This window comes from Giraffa tippelskirchi, chromosome 5 (genome assembly GCF_054371585.1).
Source record: "Giraffa tippelskirchi isolate mGirTip1 chromosome 5, T2T-mGirTip1v1.2.pri, whole genome shotgun sequence".
NCBI lineage: Eukaryota > Metazoa > Chordata > Mammalia > Artiodactyla > Giraffidae > Giraffa > Giraffa tippelskirchi.
This window is the reverse complement of record NC_137279.1, coordinates 25,622,516-25,643,141: the sequence shown is the minus strand read 5'-3', so window position 1 is coordinate 25,643,141 and position 20,626 is coordinate 25,622,516. Positions and strand designations below refer to the sequence as shown.

General features: G+C 43.6%; 1 long non-coding RNA gene across 1 annotated transcript; it reads left to right on the top strand.

The window, feature by feature from the left end:
• Positions 1-9: 9 nt before the first annotated feature.
• Positions 10-16,124, top strand: LOC145504553 (uncharacterized). The gene is made up of 5 exons (XR_014052295.1): positions 10-3,177; positions 11,897-11,942; positions 12,423-12,583; positions 14,904-15,014; positions 15,821-16,124. It is a non-coding gene; the product is annotated as an uncharacterized LOC145504553 (long non-coding RNA).
• The last annotated feature ends 4,502 nt before the right edge of the window (positions 16,125-20,626 follow it).

Here is a 20,626-nt window from a genome sequence, read left to right as displayed (position 1 = left end):
GGGTACCACAGGCATTGTCCATCAGAATGTCAGTGTATGTTCTAAACTAAATGACAGCATGGAAGTCTGTTGACAGATTAGTTTTAAAAACCCCCAGACTTCTGTTCTGTAACTGGACATCCAACTTACATGGTTAACCAATCAGGTTTGTTTGCCTGATGTACAGCAAGCCGATTGCTGAGACACTGAGATTTGCGTCAGAGAAAGGGTTTAACTTACAAGGCAGCCAAGTGAAGAGATGAGAGAATAAATTTCAAATCTGTCTCCCTCAGGGCTTGGGGCTCAGAACACTAGTGGGATAAAGATTCAGGGGAAAGGTGATTGGAAGGTGAGGTTATTGTCTTTCTGCAAAGGTGCAAACTGAGCTACAGGCTTCTTCATGTGATGGATGTTCAGAAAACGGAGTGTTAGCATGTTCTGAGGGCGGATTGTTGGGCAAGACCAGTTGGAGGGTCAGTAGTCCTAACCAGACTCAACAGGCTCACGCTCAAACTGGACACAGCTGACTCCAAGTTCCTGAAAAACAACTCCGGCAAACATCTTATTGTTTTGGCTACATGAGGCTTGGAGGACACGCAAGTATTTGTAAAACAATTAAAGTGAACCCAATCATCGAAGACAGGTTATAGTTCATTATTTATTAAGTAAGTTCCAGTTTATTAGATCTAACTGACGACTACCCTCGGTTTCGACTCCTATCTGGAAGACTTCTCTTCTAGCAAACACAGTACCTTGTCTCTGGATCAACTGGTGGATATTTGATTTTTCAGAGTAGTGATTCTGAGCATACTAGAATGTGGTCCAAGAATTCCTGAGGGATCCTGGAAGCCTTTTAAGAGGCAGGGGCTCTGTTTTCTCACTTATCTGCGTGATTTTCTTCATGTACTTCAACCCCGAACCGACAGCTTGAATTTGGAAGCAAATATGAGAATCCAGCTGTTTTCTGTTATATCAGACATTAGGAGATTTGCAAAAATGAAAAACAATGTCACTCCTCGCAAAATTGTTTTTGTCTTGGAGTATATAGTTATTTTTCATTAAAAACGTGCTAGTTACGTTACTATATCATGGGTTTTTTTAAACTGTATTTTGAAATGAATGTGTGTTGTCACTTCAGTCGTGTCTGACTCTTCCCAACCCTACAGACTGTAGCCCACCAGGCTCCTCTGTCCATGGGATTCTCCAGACAAGAATACTGGAGTGTGTTGCTATGCCCTACTCCAGGTGATCTTCCCCACCCAGGGATCGAACCCCCATCTCTTACATCTTCTGCATCAGCAGGCAGGTTCTTTACCACTAGTGCCACCTGGGAAGCCTAAACAAAAGGTATTTGGTTTTAAATAATATTTGAATACAAAGCGGTCCTGAGATCAAAAAGTTTGAAAGTCACTGTTCTAGGGAAACGACCCTTTTTATTTCTTAATAAGCAGGAAACCAATCCTCAAAAATAGCTCTTTAAGGAAGACGCAGATGAAGAAATGGAATCTCAAAATTAAAGCTCCTTATCCCGAGGGCCCTAGCCCCAGAAGACTTCCTCTGTCTTCTCTGCAGTCTGGATTTTTTCTGACACCTGTTCTATATCAGGGACTTCCCAGGTGGCTCAGTGGTAGAGAATCTGCCTGCCAATGCAGGAAATGCAGGAGACTCGGGTTCGATCTCTGGGTTGGGAAGATCCCTTGGAGAAGGAAATGGCAACCTATTCTTTCCTGAACAATCCCATGCACAGAAGAGCCTGGTGGCTACAGTCAATAGGGTCACAAGGAGTCGGACACGATGAGAGACTGAGCACAGCACAGCTGTTCTCAATCAGTCACTGATGAGGAGACTGACCTAGAATGACTGTTCAGGGATAATGGATGTTGAGGAATCAGTCACAGATGACCCATTTTCTTTACAGATGACAAGTCTGTGCAGTGACAATGGCCAGAGGAAGGTGCAGTATCTCATTATGGATCAAACTGTCCTCACTGGCTACAGCAGCATTCATCCTATGATATCTGCTCTCAGAGTTTGGAGATGATCACCAATGAGCTGGGAGCCAGGGAGATTTGGCACCACATGGTGTAGCTTCTGTGTCCCTCTGCCCCCTCTGACAGCCAGACTTGTTGCTTTAATGATTGCTGGCAATGTCAAAGTTCTTTCACTACAACCCCATGATTTCCCAGCTTCTCAGGTGGCTTAGTGGTAAAGAATTTGCCTGTAATGCTAGAGACGCAGAAGATGGGGGTTCGATACCTGGGTCAGGAAGATCTCCTAAAGAAAGAAATGGCAACCCATTCCAGTATTCTTGCCTGGAGAATCCCATGGACAGAGGAGCCTGATGGGCTACAGTTCATGGGGTCTTAAAGAGTCAGAAACGACTGAGCAACTGAGCATGCAATTGATTTCCCAATGACATTGCCTTGGCATGCAAATCTATAGTTGTGGACAAACTGTCCCCATAGCAGCATGAAATGTTATAATTTTCCAGAGCAACGGTTCACTTGAAGAAATGATCGTTTCCATTTCCTGAATGCACATTCAGAAGCAAGAAAACTGCTTGTTTTGAAGAAGAATTAACATCCATCATAGGTTATGTTGAACATCATCTGACAAATTTAGGAAAGTTAATGCATGCAAATATTTGTTTGGGTTCTCAGGCTCCATGCAAGGCTGGAGACACAGCCTTTTTCCTGCAGGAGACTCTGTGAAATAACAATAGATGGGCTGAATTTCATCCAAAGCTCCAACCCAGAGCAACGCTATTGTTGTTCAGTCGCTCAGTCGTCTCCGACTGCAACCACTTGGACTGCAGGGCGCCAGGCTCCCCTGTTCTTCACTATCTCCCAGAGTTTGCTCAAACTCATGTCTGTCAAGTCGGTGATGCCATCCAACCATCTCATCCTTTATCATCCTCTTCTCCTCCTGCCTTCAATCTATCCCAGCATCAGAGTCTTTTCCAGTGAGTCAGTTCTTTGCATCAGGTGACCAAATATCGGAACTTCAGTTTCAGCATCAGTCCTTCCAATGAATATTCAGGACTGGTTTCCTTTAGGATTAACTGGTTTGATCTCCTTGCAGTCCAAGGGACTCTGGAGAGTCTTCTCCAGCACCGCAATTCGAAAGCATCAACTTGAGCCTCCTCTGGGCACCATCTTCTACCATTGTCAACCAACAGTCTTCTCATCTGGGGACTAGGTTGGTGTCCCAAATGGATACGATGGGAAGAAAACATGAAAACAAATTGGAGAGTCAATATAATATCAATTGATCTTAGTGGGAACCGGTGGCAGAACCAGGACTCTCTGGTCTCCTATTGCTACTAGGTTAAAAAACTGAATCCTTCATGTTGAGGTTTGACAGAAAACAACAAAATTCTGCAAAGTAATTATCCTTCAATTAAAAAATAAATAAATTTTTTAAAATCTCAAATATTAAAAAAAAAAAAAGAATCTGAATCCTTAACATGCTATGCGGCTGGGCCTGGCCTGGCCCTACCCACTGCCTGACCTTGTCTGGTTTCACTCCCCTTGCTCGCTGCATCCAACCATACCGGCCTTTGGTTCCTCAAAGGCCTATCTTTTCTGCCTCTGGGCTTCCCTCCATGCTGCTCCCTCCACTGGAATGTTCCTCTCCCCTGTCAATGCCTCCTAATCCTGCTAGACCTTCAGATCCAGCTCAAACATTACTTTTTCAGGAAGCCTTTCAGGAAGGTCTCCTTTAGATCCAACACAAACATTTCAGTTTCAGGAAAACTTCCTCAAGCTAGTTTTCATGTCCCTGTCGTGTATTTTTATATCCTTTTCTCCTTCAATGTACTTGCCCACCTGCACCTCCTAGTTGCTAGTGGGATTATTTGATAACTATTGGTGTCTCCAACCCCCATGACAGAAACATCCATCCAAATGGGATGTGTCCTGTTCCATTTCTGACACTTATCACGTTCTTTTTTTTGAGCATAAAGAAAAAATTTTTTATCGTTCCATAAACATTTTTTTAAATTTTTAATTGGAGGATAATTGCTTTGCAATGTTGTTTTGGTTTCTTCTGTACAACAACATGGATCAGCTATACATATACATATGTCCCTCTCTCTTGAGCCTCCCTCCCACCCTCTTCCCACCCCTCTAGGTCATCACAGAGCACCAAGCTGAGTTCCCTGTGCTATACAGCTGCATCCCACTAGCTATCCATTTTACACATGGTAGCATATATATGTCATTGCTACTGTCTCAGTTTGTCCCACCCTCTCCTTCCTCCGCTGTGACCATAGGTCTGTTCTCTACATCTGTGTCTATATTCATGCCCTAAAAATAGGTTCACCATACCATTTTTCTAGATTCCGCATATATTTGTTAGTATATGATATTGTCCACATTCTTGGAACACAGTTGGTTCTCAGCAAATACTGTTTGAATGAATAGTGGTCTACTCACAGTTCTCCAGCCTTATTTCCAACCTGGATTGGTTATTCTCTTTTCAGAAATTGCTTTAAGTGGGAAATGGTTCTTCCCTGAACTTTCCCAAGTATTCCATGTGACAGCCAACCTCTGCATTTTATTCCATCTCCCCGATGCAACTTTCATTTTGCCTTCTACAATTCTCACTGATATAGGTTGGAGCTGGCACCCTTTCAAAGTGCTATTCACCTTGGTGTACCAGTCAGCTTTTCTTGCAGGATCCCCTTACCCTGTATGTTGCATTGAATAATAGTCTCCAAGATTCCAAAAGTACTCCCTGTATCAGTTATCTGTTGCTGCATAACAAGTTACTTCAAAGGTCAGCATCTTAAAAGACCTCATGTTATCTCATAGTTTCCATGGCCTGGAGACTTGGGAGCTGCTTAGTGGGGAGGTTCTGGCTCAGAATCTCTCAAGAGGTTACAGTCAGGCTGTTGGCTGGGCTGTGGTCAGTGGCAGTGGTGGCTGGTGCTAAACCATCCGTGGCTGACTGGTCAGTGCTGGTTGTTAGAAGGACTCAGTTATCCATCATGTGGACTTTTCCAGGGGCTTCCCTAGTGGCTAGGTGGTAAAGAATCCACCAACCAATGCAGGAGATGAGGGTTCAATCCCTGGGCCTGGACTTCTCCAGAGGGTCATCTGAGCATCTCTACAACGTGGCAGCTGACTTTCACTCTCTGCCCAAGAGTAAAAACAAGAAGGAAGTTGCACGGACTGTTATGAACTGACCTCTGAAGTCACACTCTTTCATTTCTACAATATTCTATTAGTTACAAAGCTCAGACCTATTTTATGTTGGAGAGGTCTACACAGGGTGTGAATGTCATAAGATGAGGAACCTTGGGTGTCATTCCTATAGATTTATTCACTTTAACTGGGTCCAACCTTTTTTTTTTTTTTTTTTGCCCATCAAACTTACTCTCTTGAGCCAAACCTTCTAACAGCTCCTCGTAACACAGGATAAAGTCTAAAGTCTTAACCAGACTTCTTACCTAAAGGTCCTATGTGATCTAGCCACCCCTCACTTCTGCATTCTAATTTTCCTTTTTTTCTAAGATTTTTTTTTTTTGATGTGGACCATTTTTAAAGTTTTTATTGACTTTGTTACAGTATAGCTTCTGTTGTGTATGTTCTGATTTTTTGGCCTCAAGGCATGTGGGACCTCAGTCTCCTAACCAGGAGCTCACCTCTCATGCGCTGCATTAGAAGGCAAAGTCTTAACCCCTGGACCACCAGGGAAGTCCCACATGTCCTCATTTCCTAACTCTTCTCTCTTTCACTCAGTCCACCAGGCACACTGGCCTTTTTCTCTTTTCCTCCAAACACCAAAATTCTCTCAGGACCATACACAGCCCACCCCCGCCATGTTTCATTTCATTTCTTGACTCAGATGTAAACCATTTCCACCTACTCAGAGGTCTTCCAAGCCCACTGTGTCTCGGAATAGCACTCTTACCATCCTCCTCTCTTCATCCCTTTCTCTGCTTTGTGTTTCTGAGTACCAGTTGTCACAATCTGAATTTATATTGCATGTTTGTGTTTGTCTGGGGAGGGACCTTCACTGAAGTATTCACTCCTCTAGCCCTGGTGTCTGGTACATGCCTGATGTTCAGCTGCTATTTGCTGAGTAAATGAATGATTGGATGAAGTCATCTGTTAAAAAAGAGAGAGTTGGGTGTTGTACTTGATTCATTGGTGGACTGGTGGTAGTCTAAAAACTGTTACTTTCTCATGACAAAAAGTGCAGAAATTGAAAGTAAGTACTAAGAAACTTTTATGGCAATTTGATATTGCTGTGACATCCAAGGTTATGATTGAGGACTGATCTTGTTGGAGTAGAAAGCCTCTACTATAGACCAGTTTGGGTGCTGTTGAACCTGTATGGCGAACCCAGTATGACATGTGCTACAAACCAGTTGTCTACAGTCAGACCTCTTTAAAATAGAGGGTATTTTATTTATTTATTTGAAGTATAGTTTATTTACAATATTGTGTTAATTTCTGCTATACAACACAAGGATTCAGTTATATACATACATACATTCTTTTTTATATTCTTTTCCATTCTGGTTTATCAAGGTAAGAATATATTTCCCTGTGCTATACAGTAGGACCTTGTTGTCCATTCATTCTATATAAATAATTCACTTCTGATAACCCCAGACTCCCACTCCATTCCTCCACCACTCACCCTACCCCTTGGCAGCCATAAGTCTGTTCTCTATATCTGTGAGTCTGTTTCTGCTTCATAGATAGGTTGATTTGTGTCTTAGATTCCATATGCAATTGATATCATATGGTATTTGCCTTTCTCTTTCTGACTTACTTCACTTAGTATGATAATCTCTAGGTCCATCTGTGTTGCTACAAATGGCATTATTTCATTATTTTTTATGGCTGACATTTCACTGTGTATATACATTTCACTGTGTACATCTTCTTTATCCATTCATCTGTTGACAAATGTTCAGGTTGTATCCACGTCTTGACTATTGTGAATAGTGTTTCTATGAACATAAGGGTGCATGTATCTTTTTGAATTAGAGTTTTGTCCAGATATATACCTAGGAGTGGGATTGCTGGATTATATAGAGACTCTATTTTTAGTTTTTGAGGAAATTCCATACTATTTTCCGCAGTGGCTACACTCTTTTACCTTCTTACCAACAGTGTAGGAGAGTCCCCTTTTCTTAAAATGAAGGACATTTCAAAATTAGTTTGTCAGCTATGATCCAAGTACTTGTAAAATTCAGATTCCATTTCTTCCATTGAAAAATTACTCAAGCGCAATTGTGGCTTTTCAGGATAAATGGCGATTGATGACGGATTGAATATAAATTCTGAAAATTGAGCATCATTTGTTTTATTTTAAATAAAATAAGTACCCTGAGCTTGTCTCTTCACACAAAATTGCATCCTCTGGAGAGATCTGCAATGCATGTCCTGACTTGCAGGGTTCAGGTCAAGACTTTGGTCTTCTTCTTAAATAAGGAGGCACTATAACTCTGGTGTAAAAGTATTAGCCAGAGACCCCAGAGAACAAAGTTTAAGCTTCAGTGATGTGTCGGAATAAATTAGGTGCCATCAAAAGAAATTTTGAGATGCTTCCCTGGACTATGGTATTTGGATGCAAATTTGTGTTTTCTCTCATTTCTATTTAAAACAGATTCTGCCATATGTGTGTAATGTTTTAAACATAATTTTGAGTCTTTCTTGAAGCCGTCAAAGAGTCTATTCTTTCCTGTAATCATTGGCTTTTACTGAATTTCTTCCACATATAAGTCAACACTGGACTGTGTGTATCTTTTTGTTTTTACCGTATGAGCCACCAGGGAAGCCTCTCCTTTTAGGACTCATCATGAATATGAAACCAGCTGTTTGTATGAGGACTTCTGCCTGAAGTAATATTCAGATGTTATTTCTAATTTGAAGCCCAGGCCTGGGCAGTGGCTGGCAGGGCTTCCCTCTGATTACTGTAAAGAGATCTTGGAAGTCTCAAAGGATGTTGGGGCCTTCTTTCCAGAAGATCTTTGGTTTCCATGGCCTCTCTCAAGGTGTCTGATGGACCCATTGAAGAGGATGAGATACTCTGGATTCAAGAATCACAGGGATTGATTCTAAATGTTTTACCTCTTTGCTGAATGCCGCGGACCATCCCCCTCCCTGATTAAATAACAATCACCAGCTCCCCTCCCCCATGCTCCTTCCTACTCTGTGTCCAGGACACTCAGTTACCAGGTCCAAGATCCTCCAGACCAGAAGTGATGGGTATGAACCCCCTGGATGCTGGATATTACACCAGAAACTATATGAAAATACAAAGGGCCTAGCCTGTTAAAACAGCTCAGAATTGATTTGCACAGGGTTCTGGTGGGTTTTTTTGTAATTTTATTTATTTGATTGCTCTGGGTTCTAGTTGCTGTGTGCAAACTCTTAGTTGCAGCATATGGGATCTAGTTCCCAAGCCAGGGATTGAACCCGGGCCCCCTGCATTGGGAGCTCAGAATCTTAGCCTCTGGACCGCCAGGGAAGTCCCTTGCACAGGGGTTTTTAAGTGTTGTGCTCCTCAACTCAGAGAAATTAGCAAGCAAGGAGTTGAATGGAGATATTTGTATGTTCACCCAACTGTTTGTCACTGGGAGGAGTCTGTGGGTTTGGTCTGATGCCTAAACCTACAGATGCAGACAAAGAGGCCCATAGCTATCGTTGACCCTGGCTTGTTTACTGAGTGGACTCAGACCACAGCTGGAGGGCTGAACAGGCTGTGACTCAGACCTGTGTTGCTCTTCTGGTGACCCCCTGGGTTTTGTGTCCTCCATCTAGTTGCTCACGGTGGCTACCTTTCATACCCACCCCGAGATGGTGACCCAGGCTGGGCTGGGATTAGCTGGGAACTGTTTTCAGGTCTTGGGTCACTGAGGGTGGTCTGACCTGAGGGCCCAGAACTTTCTCCCTGTAGACGGTAGTGCTTTGTACATGGGGCCCTAGGGGAGAGGGACAGCAGGATGTTAAAGGTTTGCATGCTAAAATGATCACATCTGGAAGTCCCTCTGGGGATTGAGGTGAGACCTCTTTGTCTGCAACAGTGATCTACAGAGTCGGGGGTGGAGGGTGAGGGGCATACCAAGATCATTTGGGATACAAAAGGAAGGTTTGAGAACTCTTCTTTTTATTCAATCTGTCTCTTCAAAAAAGAAAGAAATGAATCCTTTCTAACATTTGTTATGAAATCTGGCAGAGGTCCATGGTTGGCCAAAAGGTTTTATTCAGGTTTTTTAACATCCTTCAAATAACCAGAATGAACTTTTTGGCCAACCCAATGTATGCAATTTATAAACATATATTGGGTTACACAAAGACATTGAACTTTTTTTTTTAATCCTACAAAAATGACAGTTTCATGTGAATGAATCTAATACTACACTGGGAGTGAGCACTCACATTTTTTACTGCTACGGATCAAAAGGTTTTGACCACACTGTCAAACCAGTACTGCTTTACCCTGTAATTGCTTCTCCAAATCAGATCTTAAGCCCTGGAGTTGGGACATCAAGCTTTTAATGGCTGTAGTCTCTCTGGAACACCTAGCCTTGACCCCATGTCAGTACAGCCAGGGGCAACGAAGAAGCTTGATTAGCTTGCATTTTGCTCCAGGCATGCCTCTTGGAGTGGGAAGTATGAGAATTGTAATTTGGGACATGGGGCTGTGAAGTGTGGAATTTGAGCCCAAACCTAGGAAAGTGAGATTTCCTTCCCAGAACCTCCTTCTCTGCCTTTCCCCTCTCTCACTCCTAGCCCCCACCTCCTCTGTCAGGTCCTTCCCCGGAGGATGTTGCTAGTCTCTCAGTCGTGTCTGACTCTTTGTGACCCCATGGATTATAGCCAGCCAGGCTCCTCTGTCTATGGAATTCTTCAAGTAAGAATACTGGAGTGGATTGGCATTCCCTTCTGCTGGGGATCTTCTTGACACAGGGATCGATCCCAGGTCTCCAGCATTGCAGGTAGATTCTTCACCACCTGAACTACCTGGAGAATGGGGTCATATCAAAGGCCTCCAGAGCTCCACTTGCCTCACACCTGAGTTTTGGGTGGCTCTCTGGGTGGGGTGTGAGTGGAGAGCAGGGCCATCAGTGTGTGTGCTCCTGCCGTGGCTTCATGGCTGCAGAACTCACAGGAGCAATGATTTGACCTTCCTCAGCAGGAGAGGTGCCCCATGAGTTGGGTTACACCAAAGAGTAAGATTTTATGAAGCCAGATCCCAGGTTGTGACATAAACATGGAGGTGTGTGCAGGAAGCAGGTGGTGGCTTCCATGGTATGACTTCAGGCACCCTCGGAGGGTCTCCATTCAAAAGATCTCTCATGTTGTGGTCCCTGCGTGGGTTAGAAAAAAATTTCCAGTCATGATGTGGAATGAGAAGACAATAGAGTTTATTAGAGCATAAGACTCTGTTAAAAGAGTGGGCTGGCTCAAGGGAGAGTAGACCCCTTTCACAGGCTAGTAGCCAATTTATAGCCTCATGACAGAAAATTCCTACCGGAAGAGTGGCATTAGGTGGTTGGTTAGGATGCTATAGGGTAGTGAATAGGGTGGGTATTTTACCTAACATGGGGTCAGAGAACTGGCCAGTTCACGTCAGGAGGCTCATGGCAACAGTTGCTATGGGGCTGCATTAATTTCAGAAATTTTTGTCCTGTGACCTTGGTACAAGGCTCCACACCTATGACCTTGGTGTAGGGCTCCACATCTTACTCCCTGTCCCAGTGCCTGAATTTCCACCATCAGTGTTACTCCTTTGATATTCCTAGATTTTGAAAACAATTTATTTCTCTAGTGTGAAGTCACTTAGTCGTGTCCGACTCTTTGCAACCCCATGGACTGTAACCCACCAGGCTCTTCTGTCCATGGAATTTTTCAGGCAAGAGTACTGGAGTGGATTGCCATTTCCTTCTCCAGGGAATCTTCCCAACTGAGGGATTGAACCTGGGTCTCCCGCATTGCAGGCAGATGCTTTACCATATGAGCCACCATGGAAGCCCCATTATTTCTCTAGATGAAACATAAAAATTCATCTGAGTGAGCTTCTATAGATATAATACCTTATACTAGAGCCCAGTGGCCTATAGTGAAAAAGCCATGGATGTGGGGCTGCAGCTCCTTCACCCACTATGACTTGGCCTTGGGCAATTTCAATCATTCCAACTTTTGGCTTCCCACCTAAAAAAAGTGTTAGTTGCTCAATTGTGTCCAACTCTGCGACATCATGGACTGCAGCCCTGAGGCTCCTCTGTCTATGGAATTCTCCAGGCAAGAATACTGGAGTAGGTAGCCATTCCCTTTTCCAGGGAATCTTCCTGACCCAGGGATTGAAGCCAGGTCTTCCGCATTGCAGATTCTTCCGCATTCCAATTCTTTACTGTCTGAGCCACCAGAGAAGCCCTAAGAAAGGGCAACAGTGATATATTTCGTGGTTATTGGAAGGACTAGATGCATTCATGTAAGAGAATCTAGCATGTGCTTGGATGCTATGGTTGCCTAATAAATAACAACACCTTTGACTGTTTGATATTGCTTTATAATTTATAAAACACTCCCACACATACTATCTATTTTCCTCAGATGCAGTGTTATGAGCTGGGGTGGACTGTGTTATTTTAATTTTTACAGAGTAAACTGCAAGTCTGGTTTTCCCATCCTTTCTTTAAGATTTTTTTTTTTTTTTGATGTGGACCACTTTTAAAGTCTTTATGAATCTGTTACAATATTGTTTCTGTTTTATGTTTTTTGGTTTTTTGGCTACTAGGGATGTGAGATCTCAGCTCCCTGACCAGGGATCAAACCCGAATCCTATGCATTGGAAGGTGAAGTCTTAACCATTGGACAGCTGGGGGAGTCCCAGATTTTCCCATCCTTGATCTTGAGGGTGGTTCTTTCTACTCTATTTTTTTTCCTTTTAGGTGGATCTGTTAGCAGTCTACTGAGGACAGGCCTATGGAAATGGAGGCAAGACTAAGAGCCTGGGGTAGGGGGAGGAGTAGATGAAGAGGAGGGAGGTGAGCGGGCACGGACAAGTTCTTAATTTTGTCACAACCATCTCTGGTATTGTGTAGCCGTGTGACCACTGTCTAACAACAACTTGCGAAAACCATTGCCATTGTAAGTTGGAGGTCTATGACTGAAGAGAGCCTCTCAGACCCCAAACAGTTTCTCCTGTAGCCACCAGACCCAAAGGATTATTATCATTGGCACGTTTGATGAGTCATTAGAATAATTCCATCTCCTTGTTAGCATCGATGGCAGTGCCTGACTCATAAGAGGTGCTGGGTGAATATTTGTTGAATGCTCACTCAATAGACTTAGGGGTTTTATTTTCATTGAAGCCTTTCTGGGTTAGTCACCACAAAGGGTGGTGAGGTGAGTACAGCTGGACTTGCCTTTGTGTTCCACTCATCCTGCAAGGGTTGACTTTGCCTATTGTTTTAGGTCACATTTCTTTCACCATGGATTCTTCCAATGTGAGTGCAAAATTGGAATGACAGTATGGGGAGGTTTAGTAACATCTGTCTGTCCCAGAGGAAGCGTGGTGGCTGCCAAACCATTGTTTGGAAGAATCAAGGGAATGGCTCAAGGTCAGAGTGGAAGAGGTGTGTGTCACTTTCCATCTGGGATGGGCTGGATGGGCAGAGGGGAGCTGCCCTTGCAGATGGGTTACTCGGCGGGGATGGTGGGGGGATGTATTGTATTTCCTAGGGCAGCTGTAACAAATGACCACAAAATGGGTGGCTTAAAACAACAGAAGTTCTTTTTCTCACAGTTTCGGAGGCCACAAGTCTCAAATGAAGGAGTCTGCAGGTGAATCTCACTCTGGAGGCTCGAGGGGAGATTTCCAGCCTCCTCCTATTTCTAAGGCTCCCTGGTGTGGCTAGGCTGGTGGCTGCATCAACTCTGACCTCCACCTCCATCTTCCTATGCCCTCCATTATGCTTTACCGCTTCTGTCTGTGTTTTCCTCTTCTTCTAAGAACACTTGTTACTGGATTTAAGGCCCATCCAGTTAATCAGAAAGATCTCATCTTGAGATAGAGCTTTAACTTAATTATGTCTGCAAAAGCCCTTTTTCCAAGTAAGGTCACCTGCACAGGGATGGAGGTACAGGGCTTGGGCATATCTTTTGGGGGCCACAGTTGAACCCACTACAGGTGAGGTTGGAGTGTTACTTTTTTTTTTTAAGATTTTTTTTCAATGTGGACCATTTTTAAAGTTTTTATTGAATTTGTTACAATATTGCTTCTGTTCATGTTTTGATTTTCTGGCCCTGAGGCATGTGGGACCTTAGATCCCCAACCAGTGACCGAACCTGTATCCCCTGCACTGGAAGGCAAAGTCCTAACCATTGGACAGGCAAGAAAGCCTCAACTTTCTGAAAATGGCACTGAAAAAATGATGTGTGGAGAAATTCTCAATCAACATCAAGAACTCCTTACTTTTTGTTTAAAAGAGGGAAATGTTGAATTTAATTTTTGTGTGCATAGCAGTTCTTTTTCATTTCAGAGAACATAGCTATTATGGAATCTTTTCATTTTTGACATTTGCTTCATAAATATTTTGGACTGTGGATTACCAGAAGGATCTTTCTCAGGAGCCAACTTCATATTTTTAAATTCTTTTTCTTCTGCAAGTTAGAAAATCTCTTCCAACATCTGATATATCACTTTGTACTTAGAAAAAATGCTGACTCTGAATCTCACTGTTGTATTTTTATTGGAAGTAATTAAGTAGCTCCAAAAATGTTTTCATGAAATGTAGGCAAAATATTTCTATCATTTTGAAAATAATAAATGTATTTCCTTCCAATATTTTCATATAGAAAAAAAATCAGATGGTTATTTGAAGGAAAATGGATGGGTAGAGACAAAGAATTACTGTAAAGTTATTGGCCACTAATTCCAATTACTTTAGACCTTCTTTCTATGAGTATCACACTTATAAGAAAGATGCCAAGTAATTCTTAGTCAAGTCTGCATATTTAAATATCCCCCAAATTAATTCATTGAGAAAATGCTAGGGTTTGCTAAAAATACAGAGAGTAATAACAAAGCCCCATATACCTACCACTCAGCTTTAGCAAACCCTAGCATTTTCTCATATTTATTATACAATTTTTTTTGAGAAATAAAAATTTGTCAGGTACCCTCCTGACATCAGTTTCTTCCTTCTTCTCTTCCCAGAGGGACCATTCTCCTGAATTGGGTGCATTTCATTGGGAAATGTGTATATCTCTGTATTTTTCTGTATGTTAAAAACATTTCCAAATTAAAAAGAAATAAGTTCTGTATTTTCTACTAACTGAAGAAACTGTGTTTTCAAAATATACTACTGTTGAGCCGATAAAAGGCATTGATTTTAAAAGGTTGTCCCTTTTAGCTCAGTTGGTAAAGAATCTGCCTGCAATACAGGAGACCCCGGTTCAATTCCCAGATTGGGAAGATCCCCTGGAGAAGAGAAAGGCTACTTACTCCAGTATTTTGGCCTGGAGAATTCCATGGACTGTATAGCCCATGGGGTTGCAAAGAGTTAGACATGATGGAGTGACTTTCACTTTTACTTTAAACAATGGAGGGCCAGAGACACCTGCTCATTGCCGATGCTTCAGGCATTTTGTAACTCTATAATTTTAGGCAACTGCTTGAACCTTAGTTTTGTCATCTGTAAAATGGGGATAATCTCTGTCTTGCCTACTTCACAGGGATGTTGTAAGAGTAAATGAGGCTATGGTAATAGAAGTAAGAAGTGATCTTTGGAATAATTGCTGCTAGTGATTGAGCAGTAGCTGTGTTTTCAGACAGGCCCTAAACATTCATTATTTCCTTTAAGGCTGATAACAACTCTAGGATATAAGTATTATTTTTACATAAAAAACAGTAAAGCTCTGAAACATATGGTTTTCCCATGCTCTTTCTTCCAGAACCAACTTCTGCCAACCAGGAAGAGGCAATGACTAGGAGATGGAGGACCTACAGTGGTCTGTGACCCACCTGTGACCTGGCACAGGAAGTTCTGACCAACCAAGATAATGGTGAATAACCAGGCTGTGCAGATTTCTTTGGACATTATAGGTCTTGGAAATAGAGAGTGAATCAGACTATTAGTGGCAGGAATCAAAGCTGAGAGGACACACAGAGACAGGAGGTCAAAGTGGGGGGAGGCAGGTGTGTTCAAGGGGACACCACTGGACCGTGTGTCACGGGAGTTGTGAGTCAGAACAAGTTGTAAATAAGCAGAAGCCAGGAAGCGTAGAATAGACGCCCAGAAGATAGAATTGGTTTGTTGGTTGGTAGTGGCAGGGAAAACGAGGGGTTAAATCACCCTCATATTTGTACACTGACAAACACCCATGTGGCTGTACCAGTCAGGGTCCCAGCTGGAAACATATGGTACCCTCAAAAGAAGGATGGAGAAGAGTTGGATAAAGGGATAATTTACCAACGGTGACACAGAGTTAAGGAAACCAAGGAACAGTGAGGCTCCTGGGATTAACAACCATGGGAGTCCCACAGTCCTAATTAGGCAAGAGGAGGGATTTGGTACTGGAACCTGGCCAGACCTATAGCTTTATTCAACAGGAGCTGTGACTTTAAAATTTATTTATTTATTTAATTTTTGGCCGAGCCATGTGGCATATGGGATCTTGGTTCTCCAACCAGGGATTGAACCTGTGTTCCCTGCATTGGAGAGCATGGAGTCTTAACCAGTGGACCACCAGGCAAGTCCCAGGAGCTGTGGCTTTTGGTAAAGAAATACAACTACCAGTAACATGTTGATCTGACAAGGAAGGAGCTGGAGGAATAAGTACCCCAACCTGTCTCTTCTGTTGCTTCCCAGATCACCTCTCAGTGCCTCCCACTAGCCAAACCCAACCAGAACCAGGAAAGCAAGAGAACTGGTCCATTCAGGTCGGCCTGCCTGGTCACAGAGCCAGGTGAGGAAAGATGGAGAATAGACTCAGAGCAACAAATGAAAACCGTCCAGTGCAGTGATGGAAGTGTCAAGATAATGCAGAACCCAGCACTGTTGAGAACACTCTCACTTCCTTGTGGTTGTGCTTTGCTACTGCTTGGGGGGTCCCCTAGGGTTTTTCACCCTTGCTTTCACAAGTAGCCATAGAATATGAAGCAATGCATGAAGACACCTGGGTGAGTCTCTGTTCCTTGCAATCAAAAGAGCCTAGAAAGATAAAAGTATTAATGCATTTCCTCCATGGTGGAAATGGGAGAGCCTGGAACCAAAGCCACTAGAATCTGGGTCTAAATTCCAGCTCTTTCCACTCCACAAAAGTGGCTGTACAAATGTGATAGCATCCCCCTGAAAACGTGTAGAAGCTCTGAATATCGTTATTTTGTGGGAAGCCACTGGGGCAGATTTAGAATGTAGTGGTTAAATGTGCAAAAAGATGCCTTGGGAAGGTCCCAATCATGGAATACAGATCAGGTAAGAGCAGGGAGAGATGGAAAGCAGATGTTTAACTTTGTGATAATGATAAGGTTCTGCTCAAGGATCTTGAGAAGTGTGGCAGTGTGTACATAAAGGGTGACAGAATTGTTCACTGGCTATGTGCGAGGCACTGCTCCAGGGGCCAAAGACGTAGCAGAGAACCTAACAGACTCCTGCCCTCCTGGAGCTTCTGGTTATTGAAGCTGTGAGAGTAGATAAGCTTTCCAAGGGAGAAGCGAATAGTGAGGCTTAGATATGACTGTGAGGAAGAGGGTGAAACAAAGACAAGAAAAGAACCAGTGGAGCAGCAAGCAGAGGGCCAGAGGGGCAACTGGTTTGGTAACATGGTGGGCAAACCAAGAGCAAGAAGGAGGTCCACAGGGCTGACTGCTGGGGCTCGTTGCCTAGGACAAGACCAAGTAGAGGCCGCTGGCATTGATTGACAAATGGGGGAAGCTGCAAATCAGAGCAAATCAATGGGATGGGTGGAAGCTAGATTGTGGGAGGTCATGGAGGTACCATTACAGTTAAGACTTACAACAGAAGTGCTGTGTAAGGAGGAGAATTGGATGCCTGGGTGGAATGAATTGGGAGATTGGGATTGGGATGTATACAAGAATCTGCCTGCCAATGCAGGAGACACGAGTTTGATCCTTGGGTTGGGAATATCCCCTGGAGTAGGAAATGGCAACCCACTCCAGGATTCTTGCCTGGGAAATCCCATGGACAGAGGAAAACAGTAAAACAGTAAAACAGTAAAACAGTATCAGCTCTTGCATGGATGATCACACTGGCTTTTTATCTGGCCAGTTCCCAACCAGAAATAAGAGTGAGTGTCTTGAAATATAATTCAGACTATGCCACTCCTCTGCTCAGGACCTTCCAATGGCTTCTGTTTAGATGGGCCCCAACACCTCTCCGGCCTCACCTCCTACCGTTCTCCTCCCTGCTCACTCTGCTCCGTCATTCTGAGCTTCTCTGCTTCCCCACCACACCCCAAACATGCTCCTAACTTGGGCCTTTGATATTTCCTTTTTGCCTGGAATGTTTTCCTTCGGATGCTCACTTGGCATCCCTCTCTTGCCTCTTCTAGGGCTTTGCTCAAACCCCAGTGGGGTCTTCCTTGCCTAACCAAAGCAACTCTGTGGTCCCTCTGCCCTGCTCTTCCTCTTCCCTTCCCCTGCTGCTTTTCTCCTTTGCCTCTTCCACCCCCTAATTTCCTACACACACTATGATTTATCTGTTTATTTTGGGCGCTGTCTGTCTCCCATGCTAGAGTTAAAGTTCCAGCAGGTTAGGATTTTTGTTGATTTTACTTGCTATGTATCCCCAGGACCCAGAGCAAGGTCTGACAATATATGTTTATTGCAATGAAGGAATGAGCAGATTATTTCTGTCCCAAGAGGGTGTATCTCTCCAGCAACCCCAAACACCCTGTTAGCCCGTCAGTGTCCTTTGTCCCTGGGTCTTGCTGGGCAAACATCCACACCCCACAATCCCTGCCCAACCAGCCCTGTACACAGCCTCAGTCTCATGTCCAGATGCTCTGTGGAAGGCTGGGAAGGGAAGGAAAAGGAAGGCTCAAGCTTTCCCTTCACTCGGCACATCTTTTGCCTTCCTGAGTTTACCCACAGGGTGCTGTTGTGGTTTAGGTTGTATTCAAGCACTTATTTGAGACAACCTCTCAGGTAGCATCCGGAGGGTCACCATCCCTTCAGGAACATTCCCCTTGTGACTGGAAAATTAATTCCCCATCTGTAAAAATTAAAGGCGGTAGGAGGGAAGGGGGTAGGAAAGAACATGGGAGGAACAAGGTTTCAGGAAGATGCATGGGACTCTGTGTGGTGGCCTAGAGCCCTTGGGTGCAGGAAAACATTGGGTGCTTTGTGCCTGTGTCTGATAATATGACCCCCAGGATGAAAAGTGCTGAGGATTAATGGCTGGTGAATCCAGGTTGGCATTTTGCCTGAATCATGTGTGCTGGGCCAATGGGCCAAAATCTTACATTCCTTACACCAGCCTTGTTCTTCTCCAAGAGATTTTACACTTATCCTGCTTATTACTCATGAACTGTGGTTACATCCTGTGTATTTATTAAATAAAAAGCCCATGGATCTACTATACATCCTAACCTGGTTTTCCCCCTCAACATTATTGAAGTATAATTGAGAAGTAAAAATTGTATAAATTTAAAGTGTACAACATGTTTTGATATAAGATGCTGGTCTAAGGGTACAAAGTTTCAGTTATGCAAGATGAATAAATTCTTAAGATCAAATGTGCACTATGGTGACTATAAGGTTCCTGTCTATGAAATTCTCCAGGCAATACTAGAGTGGGTTGCCATTTCCTACTTCAGAGGATCTTCCTAACCCAAGGATGGAATACATGTCTCTTGCGTCTCCTGCATTGGCAGGTGGATTCTTTACCACTGTGCCACCTGGGAAGCCCATAGTTAATAATACTGCATTGAACACTTGAAATTTACCAAGGCAGTGAGTAATCTTGCCGTGCACATGAAAAAGTAACATGTGAGGTGATAGACATGTTAATTAGCTTGATTGTGGTAATGATGTCACAAGGTATATTTACATCTAACCTAGCTTCAAGCTTTGGGGAAGAGCAAAGAGAAACGCTTACTGTCAGGGAACACCAAGTTTTCTGATGCTCACAGGTAGATAACTGTGTGCTCCAACTGTATGTGCTAAGATCCAGCTCATTTCAGAGAAATTCTACTTCCACTGGACTTCAGATCAGCAAAGTTTTTATGTCAGAATATGCATTATGCCCCATCAAAGCACTTGTCAGGAGTAACCCTGGATACTAAATCAATATGAATTAAAATAAAGATGGAAAGAGTAAGAGGTTAAGTTACTCATTCTTTGTTCATTAAAGCAGAACTAAGTCTTGTTTTTAGGTTCTCCCAGGTTGAAAGAAAAAAAAGGGTTAAGACGACACTTTATGTGTGTGCTAGTTGCTAAGTCGTGTCTGACTCTGTGCAACCCCATCCAGCCAGACTCTTCTGTCTGTGGAATTCTCCAGGCAAGAATACTGGAGCAAGTAGCCATTTCCTTCTCCAGGGGGATCTTCCTGACCCAGGGATCAAACCCAGGTATCCTGAATTGCAGGCAGATTCTTTACCGTCTGAGCCACCAGGGAAGCCCAAACAATGCTTTGCTACCTCACAAACAGTTAACTTCAGCACTGCTTGGTCCCCAAGCATCTCTAAGGGAAGAGAGGATGGAGTTGCTTCCTTAAAGTTCCAGTGCTCTTGGCAGTCTGTTTGGTCCCAATAGTCTCCTGCGGGTTGCATGTATAAATTGACACTTGACATAGTGGATGGCCTGGGAGTCTGTGGGACTAGGTGGATGTGGTTAGTTTACTGCTAGAAAATGGATAGTTTCAAGTCCTCTCCTGTTAGTTTTACCACTTAGAAACAGGCAGTCAGGATTCCAGACATTTAGCAAATTCAACAACCCTGCCTTAAAAAAAACTGAGTATTGTGAGGAAGGTATGATGCTAAATCCAACCTTTACGAAGAGATAGGGTTGGAGGGGAGAGACACAGGGTATGGCATTCGAGTCCTATATGGGGCGGTGTGTGGGGAGCTGCGGAGTAGATAGACTGACAGAGGGACAGAGGGCCTGGCCACTCCAGTCTCTAGACTCTGCAGAGTGCTTGCACTGAGGGTCCAGGAGCAGTGAGATGTCCCAGGAACAGGAATTCTGCAGCGATGTGCATCCCAGGCCATAGGCAGTTAGCAAACCTTCACAAGGGTTATTACCATCTTTTCTTATGTGGTCAAGCCCTACCCACCTGAGGTCAGGTTCCCAGGTAGGCTGGCAGGAGCAAGGTATAACTGCTCCCCTTCCCTGGCTCCAGTCTCCAGGGCAGAGAAATCAGGAGCCAGGCAAAACCTTGTTAACCCTTTGTGACCAGAGTGAGCAAAACTAATCCCAAAGTGCCACTTTTCCTCCCATTCCTCCACTTGACCTTAATTTCCCTACTTTGGCAGAGCCCTGGGTGAAAGGTCCAGTTATATTTTTTCCCCATGGATGTACCTCCTATGACCATTTATAATTCACTCCCAATCAAGTCAAGAGGCAGATGTTTATATAATGTGTAATCTTATCTGGAGATGTACTCAGGGGTGATCCAACATTGATGGAGATTCCCAATCACAGATCTGACTCACTG